The following is a 23,244-nucleotide window of genomic DNA, read 5'->3' as shown; positions in this document are numbered from 1 at the left end:
CAACCAACTGAGGCTGAGGATAAGAGGAGTGGGGGCAAAGTCACTCATAGAAGCTGCTGGAGCCCACTTTTATATCTTTATGGTTGGCGATGGGAATCAGGATAGGTAAGTCTAGAAAACAGAAGCCTTGGCCGGGCGCAGTGGCTCACTCCTGTAATCCTGGCACTTTGGGAGGCCGAGGCGGGTGGATCACCTGAGGTCAGGAGTTCAAGACCAGCCTGGCCAACATGGTGAAACCCTGTCTCTACTAAAAATACAAAAATTAGCCAGGCATAATGGTGGGTGCCTGTAATTCCAGCTACTTGGGAGGCTGAGGCAGACAGAACTGCTTGAACCTGGGAGGCGGAGGTTGCAGTGAGCTGAGATTGTGCCACTGACTCCAGCCTGGGTGACAGAGACTTCGTTTCAAAAAAAAAAAAAAAAGAAAGAAAGAAAGAAAAGAAGCCTGGGCAGGTGGCTCATAGGTGTCCTCTACAATCTGTTCTTTCCTAACTCTTTCTTGGCTTTTGCATAGGACACACTATGGTAGGAGCTATGTGGGGATCAGGGACAATACTCAAAGGAGCTAAGAATCCAAAGGAGGAAACATAACATATATGAAATGAGAAGTTAAATAATAGTAATATTTGCTACATTTTTACAGAGCAGCTATTATTATGTGCCAGGTTTATTATTTTATTTACTCTTCAGAATCATTCTATAAGCAAGATACCAATATTCCATATGTATAGATAAGAAAACTGAGGCTGAGAGAAGTAAAGTCACATTTGTTAAAGGTAACTAGAATTTGAACTCAAGCAGGCAAAGCCCTCAGTATTTCCACAGCACTGGGCAATCTCCCAAGACTGCATTGTGATCTGATCTTAATGGAGGAACAGACTCTCAGAAAATTGCACATCATCTTACAGTGTCTCAAAAAAACAAACAAAAAAAATCCAGTAAATCCTTTAATCCCCATTTTACCCCCCTCCCTTGGGATATGGCTTAGGTAAGCTCCAAAATTAAGTTAGAGAAGGAAACAGATCTCATCTACAAAATGCAATTATACCACAGCCAGATGAATAAATCCATATGAATACTGAAATACACACATACTCTGAGCACTAATACTTTTCAAGAAAGGTAATGATGTAGGAAAAAAATGTCTATGAAATAGAGCATTTTATAGCAGTTGCCAAATTCCTGTCTGTTGAATCTCCTGGAAGTGGCAATCCCCTTTCTTGCAATAACAGACAGTTGCTCAAATGCCTCATAAGGAGCGGTGGGCGTCGTCAACTGCAGGGCTTTGGTTTTGCAGAGGGACAGCTTTACTGTTGTTTGTTTGTTTTGTTTCTCAGACAGGGTCTCGCTCTGTCGCCCAGGCTGGAGTGCAGTGACCCCTGCTGATTGCCTGGCGTAATCCAAGGCTGGACCTGCAGGAAGACTGACTGTTTAGCTTCCTTCAAGCCAATATTCTTCTTTATTTTTTAGACACAGGAGGCTCTCGCGGTGTGCCCAGGCTGGACTTGAGCTCCGAGGCTCAAGGGATTTTCCAACTTCAGCCTCCCAAATAGCTGGGGCTACAGGTGCACACCACCATGCCCAGCTATAAGCCAATATCTTTAAATATGTATTCCACACTTATTTAGAGGCATGACATCCGGCATTCAGTGGAGAAGACAATAGTGGTGCTCTCAGCCTTTCCTCTGTTGCCTGTAACCAATTTGCTCTTGCTCCAAACTCACACACTTCACTATACAACCACATAGTGCTTGAGTCCATTTACATGAAATGCCTAGAACAGACAAATCTATAGAGACAGGAAGTAAACTTGGGCTTGCCTAAGGCTGGGAGTTGGAGGCGGGAGGATTGGGGTGATGGCTAAGGAGAGCAGGGCTTCTTTCGGCGATAATGAAAATGTTCTAAAATTATAGAGGTTCCGTGAATATATTAAAAGCCATTGAACCATACACTTTAAATGGGTGAATTGTATAGTATGTGAATTACATCTTAATAAAACTGTTAAAAACCCTTCAGGCTGGGTGCAGTGGCTCACGCCTGTAATCCCAGCACTTTGGGAGGCCAAGGCAGGCGGATCGCAGGAGGCCAGGAGTTGGAGATCAGCCTGGCCAATATGGTGAAACCCCATCTCTACCAAAGATACAAAAAAAATAGCCAGGTGTGATGGTGCATGCCTGTAATCCCAGCTACTCTGGTGGCTGAGGCAGGAGAATCACTTGAACCTGGGAGGTGGAGGTTGCAGTGAGCCAAGATCGCGCCACTGCACTCCAGCCTGGGCAACAGAGTGAGACTCCATCTCAACACACGCGCGCACACACACACACACACACACACACACACACAGATTCCTGGGCCCCTTCCTAGGAATTCAATATGTGTTGCATGGGTGTAGATATCTATATTTTAAGGAAGCACTCCGAGTGATTCTGATGCTGTAAGGCATGAGACAGGCATTTGGAAACCACCATCCAAGGCTTCGCTTCAGAGATAAGACAAAAGCTTCCTTTGTTTCCACATTTCCCTATCAGTCCAACTTCCTTGTAGAAGCAGCAACAGGGACCTTCCCTCCTTACAAGACCATCTCAATTATTATATGGAAATTCCATTTTACAGAGGCCAATGGTAACTTTCCAGTATAAACATAACAGAAAGCCTTGGAGACAATGTCAAACTGCTGACCTGCTGGGCCTTTCTTATTTGCTGGATGAATCTGGGACTTCAAACAATCACTGTGCCTGAACTAACCAGGGGGCTGTAAACATGCCTGCAAGTTCTCCCAGCTCCCCTTTCCGGGCCTGAAAATTTATCTCTTCGCAGTGAGCGGAAATATTTTCCTTAGCTGGGTCCCCTGTTTTATGCCTTTGATTTACAGAAGCTTCTCAACAAATAAATACAAGCTGACTGTCAGGTCACAGCCTTTTGGAGAGCTTTCCAAAAGCCTTCAAGAGTAAGGGAGATAAACTGGAACAATATTTGGAACTAATCCCAGTTATTTATCACTTTCCTGGGGGCTGAGACGCTGATTGGATCTTGGCCCCTCACCGGCACCCTATGAGGCAGACAGGGCTTTATTAGCTGCTTTCTGCATAGAGAGAGAGGAGACTCAGAGAAGTTAAGAGGGTTGCCCAAGATTCCCCAGCTGGCCAGTAGGAACCTTGTCCAGGACCTTCATTCCAGATTTCAAGGACCTGGGCTTGCTGTGTTGCCTAACAGCCATAAATATTTTAGAGAAGCCTGCTGGGATGTAAGGAACTTCAGAGATTTTAGCCCCCACCATTTAGCCACAGAGCCTGGGTTTATGGAGCCACTAATTCATTCTGACAGTGCCTGATCACCCACAGAGCCTCAGCAGGGAGATCTACACATTTCAAGGATAGCTAGCTCAGGAGTTCTCCCCTAATGCCCATTCTAGGCCATCTCAGAGCTCTGCTAGACTCGCTCTCCCCACCCTCAATTTCTCCTGGAAAAACCAAATATGACCAGGTTTATTTGTAAGCCCAGGTGGCTCATCCATTTCCAAGACAGTCAAGACCTGGCCATTAAATCATGCTTGTGTTTGTGCGTGCACGCTCGCGTGTGTGTGTGTGTGTGTGTGTCTGTATGTGTGTGTGTGTGTGTCTGTATGTGTATGTGTAGGCTTTGTTTGTTTGTAATGACTTCTGTTTAAGAAGGCTGCTTTTGGATCTTCCTGTTTGGCCTGAGTGTGGGACACAAGCTAGGGCTTGCTGACCTGAATCAGCACTGTGTCGCTGTGAGCGTTAAGTCTGTTACCCATGGACAGAAGAGAAGTTCACGGGCTTTTTCGGGAGCAGCCTCAGCTGGGTGGTAACTGTCACTCACCTCCCAGAAGCTAGGGGAGCTTCAGCAGCCACCTCAGGCAGGCACCTCTCAGTGAAGAATGAGGCAGTCTATCCCCAGACGTTTCCACTGTGTCTCTAGCCGCAGGAGTCTCTTGTGGCTGGAGAGCCCATGTGTGCTACACTCTGTGCCTCTGTGATTTTCTCCCACCCTCATCACAGCCCACACGGTACATACCCCAGTGCTCACCTATGGATGAGAAAACAGGCTCAGAGAGAGGAGAGAGGCACTAGAGAAATTCCCGCTAGTGCAGTGAGGACTACAAAGGACACATCAAGAAGCGCCAGGCAGTGTTTGAAAGGAAGATTTGGTCTGGGGGGTCAGAAAATGCCTCGTGAGGCTGGGCAAGGTGGCTCGCACCTGTCATCGCAATGTGGGATATGATGAGGTTTCTCTTTAAGCATTATTCCCAACACCAACACTTTGGGAGGCCAAGGCAGGCAAACCACTTGACGTCAGGAGTTTGAAACCAGCCTGGCCAACATGGTGAAACCCCGTCTCTACTAAAAATACAAAAAAATTAGCCAGGCATGGTGGTATGCACCTGTAGTCGAAGCTACTTGGGAGGCTGAGGCAGGAGAATTGCTTGAACCCGGGAGGCAGAGGTTGCAGTGAGCCAAGATTGTGCCACTGCACTCCATTCTGGGTGACAGAGCAAGACTCTATCTCAAAAAAAAAAAAAAGAAAAGAAAGAAAGAAAGAAAAGAAAACACCTCATGAACAGCAGTTCCTTTTTCAGCTTGATCCAGAAGGATGACTAAGGGTTCATGAAGGTGCAAGGCAGTGCCAGGCAGGAAAGAGCAGCCAGGAGATGGGCTGGGACTGGCGAAAGTCTTGTGACAGGGTAGGACACTGGGCACTTAAAGAGCACCAGCATGATATGGGTAGAAGGAGACATTACTAGGAAAGGAGGACAGAAGCCAGACTGGGGGAGGCCTTACAGGTTAAAGATTTTGGACCATTTCGTGACATTACAGGGTTAGTTTTTCAGATGAAACCTGGAATAGCAGGACCTTATATCACACTCTTCCTATGAGAAAATATTCCAGGTTTCACACACCTGCTTTCCAAGGGACTTTTGGAGCACATCAGCCTATTCATGGGATGAAGAGAGGCTTTGGACGTCAGTTCTCCTCTTCTCATATCCACGTCTTCTCTTCCTATCCATATTGTAAATTCTTTGAGCTCAAAGACACCATGCTTTGTAGAACATCCTCCCCTCACAACCCACTCCCCCACAGCCTTATTTACTATTATAGCAAACAATTTTTGATAAGAAGCATGGCATAAAAAAGATAAGGCATCTAATGGTTCTATACTGGATGAAAATAAATGCAATATTCTATCCAAGCTTAACATGATATACAAGAGATTTATTTTTTTGTTTGTTTGTTTGCTTGTTTGTTTTTCTGAGACAAAGTCTCACTCTGTCACCCAGGCTACAGTGCAATGGCACGATCTCAGCTCACTGCAACCTCCGCCTCCCAGGTTCAAACGATTCTCTTGTCTCAGCCTCCCAAGTAGCTGGGACTACAGGCATGGGCCACTACCCCTGGCTAATTTTTTGTGTTTTTAGTAGAGACGGGGTTTCTCCATGTTGGTCAGGCTGATCTCGAACTCCCGACCTCAGGTGATCCACCCGCCTTGGCCTCCCAAAGTGCGGAGATTACAGGTATGAGCCACCATGCCTGGCCTATGTGCAAGAGATTTTCTTAAACTGCAGGGTCAAAACATGCTTCCCTTAGAAAAGATGTGACCAGATAGTAAAGAGACTGGTTTCCATCCTCCAAAAACAAAGATCCATCTGATTACAGTGACATCATTTATAGAGTAATACATCTATTTCACTATGTAATATGCCAAGAATGAATTTACGACCTGCCCTATCACTGAAATTGCAGTGGGGGTTCAATTGGGATACACTAGGGATAAGAGTCAGAAACTCAACTTGAATTAGTTTAATAAAAAAGCAAATTTCTGGGAAGGATTCTGGTATAATGAAGAGAATGAGGGAGATGGGATGTGTATAAAGGCAGCCCAAACATGGTTAGAATGAGCCCTTCCCAGGAGAAAGATCTCTGAACAAAAAATCAATGTCAACTATTAGGCATCTGCTATTTAGACATTGAGACTTGTTTCTATAATGTTATTAGAAGAACACAGTGTGGTAAAAATGAAAGTCACTTTTTGGGGTCAGACAAAACTGAGTTTAAACTGCTGATCTGCCACGTACTAGTGCTAAGAACTTGGCAAATCACTTAAATTCTCTGAACCTCTTTCTTCTCAGCTAGGAAAATTACCATTTAAGGATTTAATGAGAGCGTGTATAAAACAAAATAGCTCTGTGCCAGACACTCACTAAGAGCTTAATAAATGTTGCCCCCATCCTTCCCTTCATTTGTCAGGGAACGAAGATTAACTACCTGTATTAAATGAGCCAATATGGCCAGGCGTGGTGGCTCACACCTGTAATCCCCTCACTTTGGGAGGCTGAGGCAGGTGGATCACCTGAGGTCGGGAGTTCAAGACCAGCCTGACCAACATGCATGGTAAAACCCAGTCTCTACTAAAAATACAAAAAATTATCTAGGTGTGATGGCATGTGCCTGTAGTCCCAGGTACTCGGGAGGCTGAGGCAGGAGAATCGCTTGAACCCAGGAGGCAGAGGTTGCAGTGAGCTGAAATAGCACCACTGCACTTCAGCCTGGGTGACCGAGTGAGAATCCATCAAAAAAAAAAAAAAAAAAGCCAATATATGTAGAGTACTAGGACAGTATCTGATATTCAGGCTAAGAATGCAATAAACGTTAGCTGCCATTATCATTTTGATAATATTTCCATTTCCCTATAAGAATACCCCTAAATGAATACTGCCCACCTTCCTGGGGGAGAAAAACATTTTTAAAAGATGACCTGGCGTGGCGAGGTGGCTCATGCCTGTAATCCCAGCATTTTGGGAGGTCCGGGCAGGTGGATCACCTGAGGTCAGGAGTTCGAGATCAGCCTGACCAACATGGTGAAATCCCATTTCTACTAAAAATACAAAAATTAGCTGGACGTGGTAGCAAGCATCTGTAATCCTAGCTACCCAGGAGGCTGAGGCGGGAGAATCGTTTGAAGCTGGGAGGCGGAGGTTACGGTGAGCAGGGATCATGCCATTGCCCTCCATTGCACGACAAGAGCGAAACTCCATCTGAAAAAAAAAAAAAAAAGCAGACGACTCTTTTTCTCTATCCTGTTTTCATTTTAAGGCTGGGAATTGTTTTTGCTCTGCAGTACCCAAGAGGCTCTGGACACTTAGTCAATATTAATTAATGATGTTGTTGGTGTGCCAGGTCTTTGACACTAAACATTCTTATGCCAACTTCGTTGAATTAAGGTAGAATTAAATAGCTGTGCTGCAATCTTGTCTAAGCTGTAATCACCATTTGCTTTGCTCATATTTCCCATGCTATTCACCCCACCTAATCAGTCCAGTTTTATTGCATTTACGTAGATTGTATCGATGCATCTGCTGAAGCTCCTGCAGGAATAATCATCTCTCATTTTTCTCTTCTGTGGCTGTGGGTATTGGAAGATCCTGTCTCTCCCTCAGCTAGGACCTGAGTATAACCTGTGGTGAAGAGAGTGTAGAGAAAGCAACAGGCTTTGCAACCATGGTGAGTTAGGAATGTCAGGGCTTTGTTTACCCTGAGAGTTTACCTAGGTTGAAGGGTATCAGAGAAAACTTTCCTTTAACGTAAAAGGGCGACATGGACATGGTTCCCTTAAAGCAGCTTCTCAGGTCAAAGATCACAACCTCTTGATGGCGGTGGCATGGAATAAAGCGTCTTAGTGTCTCCTCTAGTGCCTAATTTAGTCCCTTGATCAAATAGCAACTAAAGTAACAGGAAGAGGAGGAGGAATTAACACTTATGAAGAGCTAGGCATTACTCCAAGCACATCACATATTATAGATTATTTATGTTCAGAACAACTCTATGAGATAGTTACTATTGTTATACCCATTTTACAGATGAGGAAACTAAAACACCAAGAATTAAGTAACTCGCCAAAGGCCACCCAATTATTATGTGGTGGACGTGGCTCTCGAACAACAGCAGCACACTTTGGAGTCCATGATTGTGGATGTTGGGTAACTATTTATTTGGCTATATTTTTTATTTTGTTTTTTATCTGTAGAGTGCCTTTTAAAGTTTTCTCTGAAAGAAGGAAAAACTTTCAGAGAAACTTTCAGAAAGAAAACTTTCTGAAAGTTTCTTTCTTTCTCTGAAAGGAAAAAAAACCAGAAAGTCTATAGTGGGCCAAATGTTAATGCATTAGATGTTAACGCATGCTTGATTTTATTTAATTGTCAGATAATTCTGCAAAGTAGATGCTATTTTGCTATTTTTGTTTTTTGCTTTTTGGGTTTTTATTGAGACAGAGTCTCACTTTGTTGGCCAGGCTGGAGTGCAGTGGTGCGATCTTGGCCCACTGCAACCTCCACCTCCCGGGTTCAAGCAATTCTCCTGCCTCAGCCTCCCATGTAGCTGGGATTACAGGTGCCCACCACCATGCCTGGCTAATTTTTGTATTTTTAGTAGAGATGGGGTTTTGCCATGTTGACCAGGCTGGTCATGAACTCCTGACCTCAGGTGATCTGCCCACATCGGCCTCCCAAAGTACTGTGAGCCACTGCACCTGGCCTTTTTTTGTTTTGTTTTGTGGTTTCTTTTATCCTTCTGCCTCAGCCTCCCAAGCAGCTGGGATTACACTTGCAAGCCACTCTGCCTGGCTGTATTTTCTCTGTTTTTACAGATGAAGGCTCAGGATCAGAGAAGTAAAGAAGTTTCATGAGACTACACACCTAGTAATGGGGAAAGGTGGGACTTGAAGCATAATGTCTGTCCAACTCAAAGGCCATGATTCCATGCGTTTCCTACGACTGCCAGCTTTGCACCAGGGATGGAAAACATTGAGTCATTTTCTGCAAAGTTTTCACAACACTTTCCTTTTGAGGTATATTCACCAGGCTAAGCAGATACTATTATCCAGGTGCACATTGCTAAAATAACTGTACAGGGAGAGTACTGTCCAAAAGACCCAGAAACCTCTTTTCTAACAGTAGACAAGCAGCTCTATTCCAATATGGAGCACAATTTTAGCCATAAGTAATAACACCAATCATTATAACACCTTATATTTTTACATTATAATTTCATTAACAATAAGCACCTTACATTTTTATGATGCTATGTGCCTGACACTCTTCCAACTATTTCATGTAAAGTCAATCATTGAATTCTTACAAAAACCCTATGAGGGAGGTCTAGTTTTCTTCCGTTTTTAGATTGGGAAACTGACACACAGACAAACAATTTGCCAAAGGTCACCCAGCTAGGAAGTGGGAGAAGCAGACCTGACCCTAGGCAGTGTGGCTGTGAAGTCTGTGCACTCAGCCATGGGCTACGTTGCCATTCATTAGCTAATTATTTGGGAAATGTTAGTTCTGTTCCTCTCTCTATACATTAGGCAATGGGGATTAATATGAGAATTAACAATGTGTACTGCATCACCTGATATGTTTACTGAATGATTTAAAGATTTCTTTATAGGGTTTTTACATATACAAGGCATTGTATCAGGCCGTGAGAATGCCGCACCTGCCTTCAAGGAGCTGAAATCAGCAAACCAGCAAATACAACACCATGTGATAAAGAATTAATATAGGAAATGGTGGCTATTCTCCTTTCACCATCTATTCTCTGTATCTTTCTGTCAAACTCAATGCCCCCAGAGAATGGCCTGGGCTTTCTTGCCCTCTGACTTCTGGTTAGGTGCAGCCTATGGACAGATATAGGAAGGAGAGGAAAGGAGAGGGACATTAGGGTATTCATTTCCCAGCCCCAGCTCGGCCTTCTTCAGTCTAGCAGTGCTAATGATCCTCTCTGGCTATGACTTCTGCTGGACGACTCTGCTTCCACGGCCCCAGCTCTCACGAGGGTGTCAGTAACACCACTCTCTCCATTTGCTCCTTCAGGCTTAGAGGTATGAATGGCTTCTCAATTTTTCTGGTTCCCAGATGCCTCAGCATTCCTTGTTGGTTTCTTCAACTCTGAGTGTACCATTTGCTTCCTGCGGGGCCCCTGACTGGTATAAAGAATAAGCAGAGGAGATAATAAGAGGAGCATTCAGGAAAGATCCCTAATCTAGACTTGGAGGGAGACGGGAGGCTGCTCAAAAGAAGTGAAATCTGTAACTCCTAAAGGATGATCAGGAATTATCCAGTTGGGGAAGTGGAGGTAGGAAGAATATGCTAAAAAGAGAGAATGACAAGTGGAAAGATACCAAAGCAAGAGTATAAATACTCCCGAGAACTACAAAGTGTCTGTAAGAGACCACTCAAGGTAGAGAGTGGTGAAGAAGCTTAAGTAAGCACCTACAGATCATGAAGGTGGAATTTTTCTTTCTTTTTTTGAGACAGGGTCTCCCTCTCTCGCTGAGGCTGGAGTGCAATTGTGCGATCTTAGCTCACTGCAACCTCCGCCTCCCAGATTCAAGCGATTCTCAAGCCTCAGTCTCCCAAGTAGCTGGGATTACAATCACCCGCCACCATGCCCGGATAATTTTTGTATTTTTAGTAGAGATGGGGTTTCACTATGTTGGCCAGGCTGATCTTGAAACCCTGAGCTCAAGAGATCTGCCCACCTTGGCTTCTCAAAGTGCTGGGATTAAAGGTGTGAGCCACCGTGCCCGGCCAAAGGTGGAACTTTTGAGGTTTGTCTGAAGTTTGCTGATGAAGTTTTGCTCTATGACTTGTCATGTAATCTTCCCTTTGATTTCCTTACAAAGCATTCAGTGAAATCTATATTGCTTACCAAAAGTTCTGAAGTTGGGTTTCGGAGTAGCCAAGATGAAGTGCTGAGTCTGGTCTGAAGGAGTTCTCGGAGGTAATTTAGCAATAGATTTGAGATTGCGCTGTCAGATTTTGAAGTTTATGAAGCCGCCTGCATCAATGCTAACGTGTGCTGTGTGGGTAGAGAATGGATGAGGCCAAAAAAGTTTAGGACAAATAATTTGGAGATGGAGAATCAGCAAAGAAAAGGTTGAGAAGAGAAGGCAGCTAGAACTCAAACGTTGTAAAAGAAGATTTGTTCTCTGCCTCTGCATAATCCTTAGTAAAATACGCCTGGGTTACTGCAAATGCTATTTAAAAAATAACACTGTGTTCTGACTAGGAGACGTGAGACAGGCACTCTCTCTCCCTGCTCCTTCATTCTTGACTTTTTTTGTGGTTCTAAATATTAAGCACCTTTGCTGGTGCCTGTGTTGCCCCTACAGATGCCTTGCTCTATCAATTATCTCCATAGCCTCTTGTGGGTCAACACCCCCTTCCACACCGCTAGTCATTACACTCATTATGGCCTCCTGGCTTCTGGTGGTTAAGCCACCTTACCTCTATTACTTCAGGGCTCCATCATCCCTATCCACATTAACAAGCCCAACTCAGACCATCTTCTCAATGGCTGACCCTGACCTGCAGTGGAGCACCACCACTGAATGGATTAGCAGTGCTGATGCCCCCTCACCAGCACGTTCCAGTGCCCTGGCTGAAGGGCGTGTCCTCTGGGCCCTCCAAGCATTGCTCCTGTGGTGGATCTTCTAGCCTGATGTGAAATAGCCATCCAAGCATCCTACTCGCCTTAGCCTCTGTCCCTTAGAGTTCCTCCCTCAAGCATCTTCAGGGCAACTCGGGCATGTCCCCTTGCCTCAGTGTTGGCCATTGCTTTGCCAGGTTTCTCGGAGCCAACCTCACAGTGACCTTGCCCCATCCCTGGAGGCTGTCTGTACTTTATCTCAGTCTCTTGATTGTCTATATATTTCTTTTCTTTTTTTGAGACACAGTCTCACTCTGTTGCCCAGGCTGGCATGCAGTGGAGTGATCTCAGCTCACTGCAACCTCTGCCTCCCAGGTTCAAGAAATTCTTGTGCCTCAGCCTCCCAAATAGTTGGAATTATAGGCGCCCACCACAACGCCTGGCTAAGTTTTGTATTTTTAGTGGAGACGAGGTTTCACTATGTTGGCCAGGCTGGTCTTGAACTCCTGACCTCAAATGATCCTCCCACCTTGGCCTCCCAAAGTGCTGGGACTACAGGCATGAGGCACCACGCCCAGCCTAACTGCCTGTATTTTTGAAATTACTTGTGGAGCTTGATACTGGGTAATACCTTTGATTGTGTGAGTTTAACTTGAGAATCCAATGATTTATGATTATATATATGTGTATATATGTGTGTGTGTATATTGTATATACAAATATATACTATATGTGACATATATTTGTATATAAAAATATATACAAATACATGACATATTATATATATGTCAGGAAAATATGAACACTGACTAGATATTTAATAATATTAAAGAATTATTGTAGAGGTTTTTGGTGTGATAATAATATTGCTGTTAGGTTTTTAAAATACGTGCATATACAGGCTGGGCATGGTGGTTCACACCTGTAATCCCAGCACTTTGGGAAGCCAAGATGGGAGGATTGCTCGAGGCCAGCTGGAGACCAGCCTGGCCAGCATAGTGAGACCTCGTCTCCACAAAAAAATTTTTTTAACTAGCTGGGCATGGTGGTTGGTGCCACTTGAAGGCCCCAGCTACTGGGGAGGCTGAAGTGGGAAGATTGCTTGAGTCCAGGAGTTCAACGCTGTAGTGAGCTATGATCGCATGACTGCACTCTAGCATGGGCAACAGAGTGAGACCCTGTCTCAACAACCATAACAACAGCAACAACAAATATATATATATATGCATATAGAAGTGTTTACCGATGAGACTATTTGATGTCTGAGACTTGCTTCAAAATAATTCAGTGTGAGAGAAAGAATGGGGGGCATAGAGACATAAGATGGGCCATGATAATTATTGAAACAATGTGTTTATGGAGGTTTATTATACTATCTTCCCTAGTATTATATACAGTATATAAAACCTTTAAAAGTTTGAAATTTTCCATAATACAGAGATTTTTAAAACACTAAATCAAATTTAAAGCAAATAATAAGATACCTGCAATGCCACAAGGGTGAATATATATATGTGTGTGTGTGTGTGTGTGTGTGTGTATGTATGTGTGTGTGTGTATATATATGTGCGTGTGTGTGTGTGTGTGTATTTTTTTTTTTTTTTTGAGGTGGAACCTTGCTCTGTCGCTGAGGTTGGAGTGCAGTGGCATGATCTCAGCTCACTATAAACTCCGCCTCTTGTGTTCAAGAGATTCTTCTGCCTCAGCCTCCCGAGTAGCTGGGATCACAGGCATGTGCCACCATGCCTGGCCAATTTTGTATATTTAGTAGAGACTGGGTTTCTCCATGTTGGTCAGGCTGGTCTCAAACTCCTGACCTCAGGTGATCCCCCCACCTCAGCCTTCCAAAGTGGTAGAATTACAGGCATGAGCCATCATGCCCAGCCAAGGGTGAATATATTTATATGAAGTATTCTAACAACCATATATGAAAATATGAACCTGACTACAGAAAAATAACATAGTTCATAAATAAGACGTTGGTAGAAGGAGAAACAATATTAACAACAAAACTGGAAATTAGTTTTCAACCCTCCACTCAGTAAAATACAAATTAATATAGAAATATTATATTAACTCTTTCTATAAAATAGGTAAAGAATAGAAAAAATATTGAGGCAAAGTATTTTGTAGGATGAAGAAAATTCAACAGTTTAAATTTTTTTCTTTCTGCAAACCGTTTTTCCAACACACTTACAAAAAATCTTAAAACTCTGCCCTACTACTTGACCAAAGTCCAACTTCTGTGAAATTATTCTTAGACAATAAACATAGATATGTGTGAACATTTAGGTATATATCTGTGTAATAAGTCATTGTTTAATAATAATGAAGGCCAGGCGCGGCGGCTCACACCTGTAATCCCAGCACTCTGGGAGGCCGAGGTGGGCAGATCACCTGAGGTCAGGAGTTGGAGAGCAGCCTGGCCAACATGGTGATACCCCATCTCTACTAAAACTACAAAAATTAGCTGGGTGTGGTGGTGGGCATCTGTAGTACCAGCTACTTGGGAGGCTGAGGCAGGAGAATCGCCTGAACCCGGGAGGCGGAGGTTGCAGTGAATGGAGACGGTGCCACTGCACTCCAGCCTGGGTGAGAGCGAGATTCTGTCTCAAAATAATAATAATAATAATGATAATGATAACAAAGATTTAAAATAATATAAGAATACTAATTAGGATTGAACAAAATAAGGAGGAAGGGTGACCTGCATATCCAACAACAGAAAATAGTTAAAGGAATTGTGGTATTATATACAGATATAAACACACATTTTATCCAGACATTACATGAGACTATGTAATAACAAGGAAAGATATCCAGGAAAATTAGATAAAGAAAGCAAACTGGAAAGGAGGGCTACCAGAATTTTTCATTTGTGTTTCTTTTATAGCTCTACAGAGGAACAAAAAAAAATGGAATAGAAGAATAAGCTCTAAACATTAAACAGGGATAATATGGTGTGGAGAGGGGTAGCTTACGGATGATTTTAATTTTCTCCTTTTTATATGTCTATATTTCCTAAATGTTCTGTAACAAACTTATATTACTTTAATGACATTAAACAAAATCATCTGTTGATTCACCAATCCACTTCGAGGAATGTTTCCTAAAAAATAACCAGGAATATGATAAAAAATTATTAGCATAGTCTCTGGAGCATTATTTATAATAGGAGAAATATTGTGAGTAATCCAATTATCCCATAATAAGAGAATGATTAAATTATTGTATTAAGAATTTTTTAAAATCCCATATTCCTGGGAAAAGGTTGATTGTTCTATAACCATGGTAACAAGTACCATTATAACCAGGTTTTAAACTCTCAATCAATGCAACTTGCTTCAGTGAACATGCTTTGACAAATCAACCAATCAGTGATAGTCTCTTACATATGCAAGTCAGCCAATCAGGAAAGGAGTTAGTCTAATAAACGAGCTTCTGAAGGCCAACCAGTCAGCAACAGTCTCACTGGAGTAACCACATTTCTAGAGTTGACGTCAATCTACTTATATCCCTGAAAATCTTCCAATCCCTGAGCTCTATGCTTCCCCAAAATCCAGTATAAAATCATTATTCTGCTCAGCCAGATTCTACCTGACCAGCATGGCTCTTCCTTACCATAGTAAGCAATAAATTCAGCTTTGTGTTATGTGGTATTCTGTGTGTGTGTGTGTGTGTGTGTGTGTGTGTGTCCATCCCTGTATGTGTGTGGTGTGTGTGTGTGTCTATGTATATACACACTGAGGGAGCACACATACACATATATACTAACATAGAATTTCATACATTCATTGAAAATTTTGTTTTCAAAGACCACATAATGACAAGAAAAATATATTCAAAATATATTATGTACAAAAGCATTGAATATAAAACTGTGTATTGTACAATCCTAATGAGAGAGAGAGAGACAGGAGAAAATACACCAAAATTTTAAAAGCTATATCTGGGTTGTGAGACTATGGGTGATTTTCATCTTATTTTTTCCTTATATGTTCAAAAACCTCCATAGTGACCATTTATCACTTTTATAATGAGGGGGAAGACTTTCTTAAAAAGTCTTGGTTTAGCATTATAGCCCTAAACCAGTTAATTTTAAATGTCGTCTGAAAAGTTTAGAACCTCCTGATGAGTTCTTCTTTTATGATTGTTTCATTGATTACTGGCTATGATGTTAAGCCAAAGTCCTCCATCCAAATATTTATTGTGTGCTTGTGTGCCAGACACCAAATAAGGCACACAGACAGCTGCTAAGATGATGTAGGATGAAGCTGGGCATGGTGGCTCACGCCTGTAATCCCAGCACTTTGGGAGGCTGAGGCAGGTGGATTGCTTGAGCACAGGAGTTCGAGACCAGCCTGGGCAACATGGCAAAACCCCGTCTCTACAAAAAAAAAAAATTAGCCAGGCATGGTGGCACACGCGTTGTAGTCCCAGCTGCTTGGGAGGCTGAGGTGGGAGATTCACCTGAGTCCGGGGAGGTCAAGGCTACAGTGAGCTGTGATTGTGCCACTACAGTGCAGCCTGGGTGACAGAGTGAGACCCTGTCTCAAATCATCCCTCAGATGATGATGTTTAATGATGTAACACCTTCCTGAAAACTATATGGAAAAGGATATTTTCATTAATTGGACTGAGCATAGGAGACTGTGTTTTCCCTCCAAATATGTTCAACTCTTATTATTAGTGGGGACTATCAATGTAGCAAGTAAAGGCAAGAAAGGCAGTCTAGGTGTTTGTTAGGCAGGACTATGAGTAATGGTCTATAAAATACAAAAAAAAACTGGGAACGACCTAGAGTGTGTAGTAGAAAGTGAAAAATAAATGTTAATTTCTTCTACTATCTTTTTCTTTATTTTGGAAGAGAGAGCTTTGGCTTCTTCTTTTCTTAATAAAAATAGTGTCAAGGTCCTAATTGCATTTAATTAAGCCATATTTCTAGCACTGAGAATGCAGAAGGATACACTGTAGCCTGCTGTTCTCCATTTTCTAACGCATGCAAGCAGCTCTAAATGAGTAAGAAATGATGATTGAATATTGTGAACAGGCACAATAGTTAATCTCATGTGAATAGGCAGTAGGAGTGGAATGTGTTTGTCTTGGGTTTGTTAGAAAGATTTTCATGATCAAACACTGAAAGAGGATTTTCCCCATTTTCTTCCTGCTGACAATGCATCACTGATAGTTTGACTTAATGAGGTTCTTAGATTTAATAAAATAGAAAAAGGCAGTGAGCCATTTCCCAAAATGACTTGAAAGAAATATTTGGCAGAAATAATTGAGATTCAGAGATTACTGGTCCATAGAACCCTACTAATTCCTACCACCCTGGACTATGCCCGCTTGCTCTACATTTTCTGCTCATTTTAGAAATCACCCCATCGCTGCCTGGGTGGCAGTAACTTCCCTTAATAGGGCCATTTATCATAAACTATGAGATGCTAAGGAATTAATCAAAATTTTCCATGGGTAAGCAGTAACTTGAGAGTCTGTACAATCCTTAATAACGATACCTTAGCTTTGTATAATCTGCTGGAGTTTACATAGTGCCTTCATGGACCTTTAACCATTCAGTTCTCATTCTAATCCTGTCAAGAGGGGACCAATATCCTGACTTTACAGTTGAAAAAAATTGAGGCTCCAGAATCCTTAAATGAGTTGCCCAAGGTTTTGCAGTGAGTATATACATGGTAGCATTCAGACCCAGGTCTTATATCCATGTCTGGTGCTTGATCCAATCTAGCTGAACAACTATCCCTAAATGAGCAAAAAAGAAGATTCTGATCTGAGGTCTGAGGACCAGGGATGAAGTCCTGGCCCTTGCCTCTTGGTAGCACATGATGTAAGGCATATCAATTAGCCTCTCTGAATCATAGTTTTCTTATTTGAAAAACAGAGACGACTGTGCTGCTATCAATTTATTCTCATCACTCAGCACCAAACCCACCCTTTATTGCCTGCTTTGTGAAACTGCTGCTTCCTGAGAGATGCAACAGCCACCTGGCCATTTGGGGTGACTTGTGCCACTGAGGCAACCAGCAGAAAAAGGTGTTACTCCATGGGCTAGAATGATTGATCCCAGTTACCAAGGGGAAATTGAGCTGCTACTACACAATGGGGGAGAGGAACCATGTCTGGAACACAGAGGATTATCTAGAGACCCTCTTAGTACTTCTAATGCGCAATAGTAAAAGGTAATAGAAAACTATAGAAACAAGCAAACAAAAAAAAAGCAACAGGACTGAGGACTTAGACCAATGAAGGATTGGGTCATTTCACCCGGTAAAGAACCTTGACCATCTGAGGTTCTGCCTCAGGGTAAAATGAATACAGGATGGATTGTGGGAGGAGAAAATCATAGATTATTCTATGGCATCTTACAGAAATCAGGACTGTGGTCATGTGAAAGGAAAATATCTTAGGCCCCCAAAATGACTAAGGAAAACTCAAGCTGGAAACTTTTTAGGGCCCACCGGCCTCCCATTCTATTCAAACTCATCACTCTGCTCACTGAGATAGATGCATATCTGATTGCCTCCTTTGGAAAGGCTCATCAGAAACTCAAAAGAATGCAACACTTTGTGTTTCACCTATCTGTGACCTGGAAGCCCCTCCCCTCTTCCTGCCTTTGCTTCAAGTTGTCCCGCCTTTCCAGACCGAACCAATGTACTTCTTACACATATTGATTGGTGTCTCCTGTCTCCCTAAAATGTATAAAACCAAGCTGTGCCCTGACCACTTAGGGCACAGGTCGTCAGAACTTCCTGAGGCTGTGCCCTCAACCTTGGCAAAATAAACTCTCTAAATTAACTGAGACCTGTCCCAGATTTTCTGGGTTCACAGTAGCTTTGCAGATTTTCTCCTTATTTGTTATATGTGTATGTAAAAAGTAAAGTAAAGTTTCCTCTTCAAAGAGACTCTTCTCCCTGACTAATTAGGAATATAGTAACTTCCCTTACAAGCAAAATTTATTCAAAGACCTGTGCTAACATTCTTAAATATCTGCTAGCCGTAACAAAAAAAAATCAGTGTACTTTATGTTCTTAGCTCCCACAACTTAGCCTCAATATTTGCCCTGGCATGCTTATACTGGTCCAAGCAAGCATTAGGTCATAGCCTGTTCCTCTTCCGTATTTGGCGGTGCTTTTACCTTTCTCAGCATTCCACAAGTTACTTCCTCCTTCCTTTGTTCTTCTCTGCCTTTGCCTCTTTTAGAGAGTTCTAAGTTGCTAGCCAATTGGGACAAATAGAGAATGCGAGGTCCCGTTCCAGCCAATGGAAACCGGACATAGCAGTAGGGTGGATGCGTCAGGTTATAAATGACCCTGTCTCCTTTATTCGGTGTACTTTCATGGCAAAACTGCTGGCAAGTGTACCCTTTCTGCAGAAAGTAAAAATGGCCTTGCTGAGGAAATTGAATTTATGTTCAAGTGCTATTTCTTTACAGAACTGGGACAAGCATTTTATTACTAAATAAGCATTTCAAACATATATATTCATTTGTATATTATAAAAATATTCTTTTCTCTCCTTCCCACTCTTATTTTATATCTAGATTGTTGGAGGTTAACTTTATAATTTAGTGTTCGGGTAACAAAATATTCACTGGGGCCCAGTGCATTGGCATGCCCTGTAATCTCGTCACTTTGGAAGGCCAAGATGGGCAGATTGCTTGAGCCCCTGAGTTTGAGACCAGCCTGGGCAACGTGGCAAAACCCTGTTTCAACAAAAAGTGCAAAAATTAGCCAGGCATGGTGGTGCACACCTGTAGTCCCAGCTACTCAAGAGGCTGAGGTGGGAGGATTGATTGAGCCTGGGAGGTCAAAGCTGCAGTGAGCCATGATTGCACCACTGCATTCCAGCCTGGATGACAAGACCCTATCTCAAAAACAAACAAAAATTCATTGGGACCGTGACTGAATTTGAGAATTATTACTATTGGGATTGTGTGTTTCCTTATTTTGAGGAAATGGTGAACACGTGTTCATTTTTACAAAGGGAAGCTGTATTATGTTAGGTGAAAACATAGAGGTGTTTTGTTTTCACGAAGGAGTTCAAATGTTTGTAAAAGGGTGCATATGGAAGCGAAGAAGCCAAAGAGATGGACAGTGCCCCTTTTCAACAGATCGCTTCCAGTTCTCTTTGTTGTTCTGCTTTGTGATACTGTGGAGCTGGACCCTATACATGTTGACCTCTGTCAGCCAGCACTGTGTACAGCTTTGTCAATAGAGAGTGCCATAGGGACTCTGCAGGTGCAAGAGGCTTCTTTTTCCAGTTCCAGTGTTATTCTTTCCCACTTGCTCCTATGGCACAGCTATGCATGGATGGCATGCATAGAGGATGGCCAGGGACATTAATAATCTTGCAAGTTTGGCTGGCACACTGGTGAGAGACTCCTGGTTCCTTGCCCACCAGCCTCAGCCCACCAGCTGATAACCAGCTCTGGCCTGGGACAACTCAGCAAACTTCTCTTCTATCCAGTGGGCCATAGGTGCACTCCTCCTACCTGTCACAAGGTGTGAGATTTGGCCTACCTTCCAAGTTTGTTCTTTTCTTGGTCACTCTCCCCGACTCTTAGGTTATTCTTCAGAGTTCTCTTTTATCTCCTCCCAGTCCCAGTTGCTAGTTCCTTATTACCAGTTGATAATTCTTTATATTACATTTTTTTCTCTTTAAATTTCTGACGATATTTCTCTCTCCTGATGGGAGCCTGACTGATACAAAAATGATATTGATTTTGAGTATTTCACAGGGTTATTATGATGTTTAAATAAGCTAATGCACAGAGAAGCACTTAGAAATTTTTTAAGAATTTGGTAAATCATTGCATACATGGTCTCAATATATCAGCCTTCTTTTATTCATGCTACTTTATAGCATGAATCACTGACGCTAGGATTGGTCGTAACATTTGTTTTGGCCAATGGGACATCTACACACATGATATAAGTAGAAGTTTGGTAAGCATTTGTATATTGATGTGTGTCCCTGAACACTGCCCTGACATTGCCATGTGAAGAGGAATAGTCTAGCCTCCTTGAGGATGGACAACCACATGCTGAGCGAAGCCCAGCCCTGAGCTGGTATACCAGTGGGGTGCAGCTTCACGGGTGAGCCTAAGCAAGGTCAACAGAAGACTCACTCATTTAGCTCACAGAATCACAGAAAGAAAACATCATTGTTATTTTAAGACCCTACGTTTAGGGGTGATTTGTTGCATAGCAATACATTACGGATGCAAATATAACTGAAACAATAACTGAAAAGATATATAAGTTAAAATATTGGTAAAAACTTTTTCTGTGGTAAGTGACTGAAATCTAACTTAAGCTAGTGTAAGCACAAAATAGTATGTATTGATTTACATAGTTGAAAGTCTAGGAGTTGGTTAAGCACACAGTTAGATCTGTATGTTCAGGCTACATCCTCAGGGGTCAGCCGTCTTACCTTCATTTCCTGATCTTCTTTCTTTTATCCTCAGGCAGGCTTTGCCTTCATGGTGGTAAGATGGATTCCAGAGTCTCTTATGTCCTCAAAGCTTCAAGCTCAGCCGAAAGAATCTTGATGGTTTCCACAAAAAATCTTGGGCCTTGGATCAACTGCCCACCCTTGAACCAATCCTTGTGGCCCCAGGCTGATTGGCAGACCTGAATCACCTATCCCATGCCCAGAACTTTGGCTTGACCAGGCTCATCCAAAACAAGGAAATCCAGAGTGTTTCCCCAAAGAAAATCAGGGGGCTATTACTGGGAAAAAGAATTCCACCACAAGTATTAAAAATACTGTTATCAATAAAACATCACCTGATACTTTGGTTCATTAAAGATATATTACTTTGGTCTTTCTTGGTTGGGAATCATTTGGATACCAAGAATATAAATACTCTTGACTTAAGAAATGAGAAAGTTTATCAGAAGTATGCAGGATACTCCTGAATCCACAGGCAATGTGGCTAGGCATCATGAAGAATTATATCCAAGAACTAGAAAGTCCTAAGAGAGTCTTTTCTTTTTTTCTCTCTCTCTCCCTCTCCACAATTACATGGTCTTTTATCTCTGCTTTTCATTGATATTAATTTTTAACTCTCTAATTTCCGTGGGGAACCCATTCTGCGAGGTTTGGTTAAAGGTGACTCAACTTCCTGCCACAAGGGCAGGCTCATCTCCCAGACCAGCCAATCAGAGTATGTTATCTCTCAGACCAGCCAATCAGGGTATATCATCATCCTGGCCACAGTGATGAATCTAGCTTGATCATGTGATCCAAGCTAGGTCAATTGGAGTCCTCCTGGGACCTTTCTGCCATAGTGATCCTGAGTCCTTTTTCCTCAGGGGTTCCTAAGTTAATTCGATGTGTATTGAATTTCATGGCCATCATGCTTGGCATATGGAAGAGAGCTTGTCTGCGAGCAGAGAGAAGAAAAACAACCTAATGATAGAATTTGAGATCTCAGATCCAACCATGACCTGAAGCCTTAGGTCTTTTAATTGCTTGAGCCCTGGGGTAGTGCTTCAACTTGGCCTAGCTTCTCAGAGTCGGCCTAACTTTGCTCAGTTGCTCTAAGGTTGTGCTATTTCTCTTGGGAGCAAAAATTCCCAAAGAAAGATAATTTATGAGGAGTAACTGTGGAGGAGTTAATTTTTAAAAAAATGTCCTCAAAAAAAAAGTGTAAAAATATTTCTTTAGCAGAGAAAGGCTCTTTCCTTTCCATCTGGCAGCAGCCATCCATTAAACCAAGGTGGATGCACACAAGCACATCCAGGAGCTATGGAGGAAGAAGCAGTGTGATGCCATGCGCTTTCTTTTGAGGGTCCACTGCTGGCAGTACTGCCAGCTCTCTACTGTCCACAGGGCTCACCGCCCCACCAGGCTCCACCGCAGCAGGCCTCATAAAGCTGGCTGACTGGGCTACAAGGCCAAGCAAGGTTATGCTATATGTAGGATTCGTGTGCGCCGTGGTGGCCAAAAATGCCCAGTTCCAAGGGTGCAACTTACAGCAAGCCTGTCTGTCATGGTGTTAACCAGCTAAAGTTTGCCCGAAACCTTCAATCTGTTGCAGAGGAGCAAGCTGGATGCCACTGTGGGGCTCTAAGAGTCCTGAATTCTTACTGGGTTGGTGAAGATTCCACATACAAATTTTCTGAGGTTATCCTCATTGATCCATTCCATAAAGCCATCAGAAGAAATCCTGACACCCAATGGATCACCACACCAGTCCACAAGCACAGGGACATGTGTGGGCTGACATCTGCAGGCCAAAAGAGCCATGGCTTGGAAAGGGCCATAAGTTCCACCACACTGTTGGTGGTTCTCGCCATGCAGCATGGAGAAGACACAACACTCTCCAACTCCACCGTTACTGCTGATATAAGTAAAGTTTGTAAAATTCCTTCCTAATAAACAATTTAGGACAGTCCAAAAAAAATATTTCTTTAAAGAGGCCCTACTCTTTAAAAAGAACTCCAGTGAAAAGTTCCTCTTACATTCCAGTTGTATTAGTTTCCTATTGCTGCTATAATCAAAATGCAACAAAGTTAGTGACTTGAAACAGCACAACTTTGTTCTCATACAGAGGTCAGAAGCTACCAGTGAGTTGGCAGAACTGTGTTCCTGCTGGAGGCTCTAGGTGAGAATTGGCTTCCTTGTTTTTTCCAGCTACCAAAAGCTGTCCCCATGCTTTTTGGTTCAGGGCCCCCTTCCAGAAGTGGCATCACCCCAACCCCTGCTTTCATCATCACATCTTCTTTTCTGATATTGAGCTTCCTTCTTACCTAGTATAAGGACCCATTTCACTACATTGGGC

General features: G+C 42.7%; 1 pseudogene; it reads left to right on the top strand.

Moving 5' to 3' along the window:
- Positions 1-89: 89 nt before the first annotated feature.
- LOC100607742 lies at positions 90-22,812 on the top strand (annotated as a pseudogene).
- Positions 22,813-23,244: the final 432 nt, after the last annotated feature.

The sequence above is a fragment of the Nomascus leucogenys genome, chromosome 3 (genome assembly GCF_006542625.1).
Source record: "Nomascus leucogenys isolate Asia chromosome 3, Asia_NLE_v1, whole genome shotgun sequence".
Lineage (NCBI taxonomy): Eukaryota > Metazoa > Chordata > Mammalia > Primates > Hylobatidae > Nomascus > Nomascus leucogenys.
The sequence above is the reverse complement of the archived record's forward strand: the minus strand, read 5'-3'. Positions and strand labels throughout refer to the sequence as shown.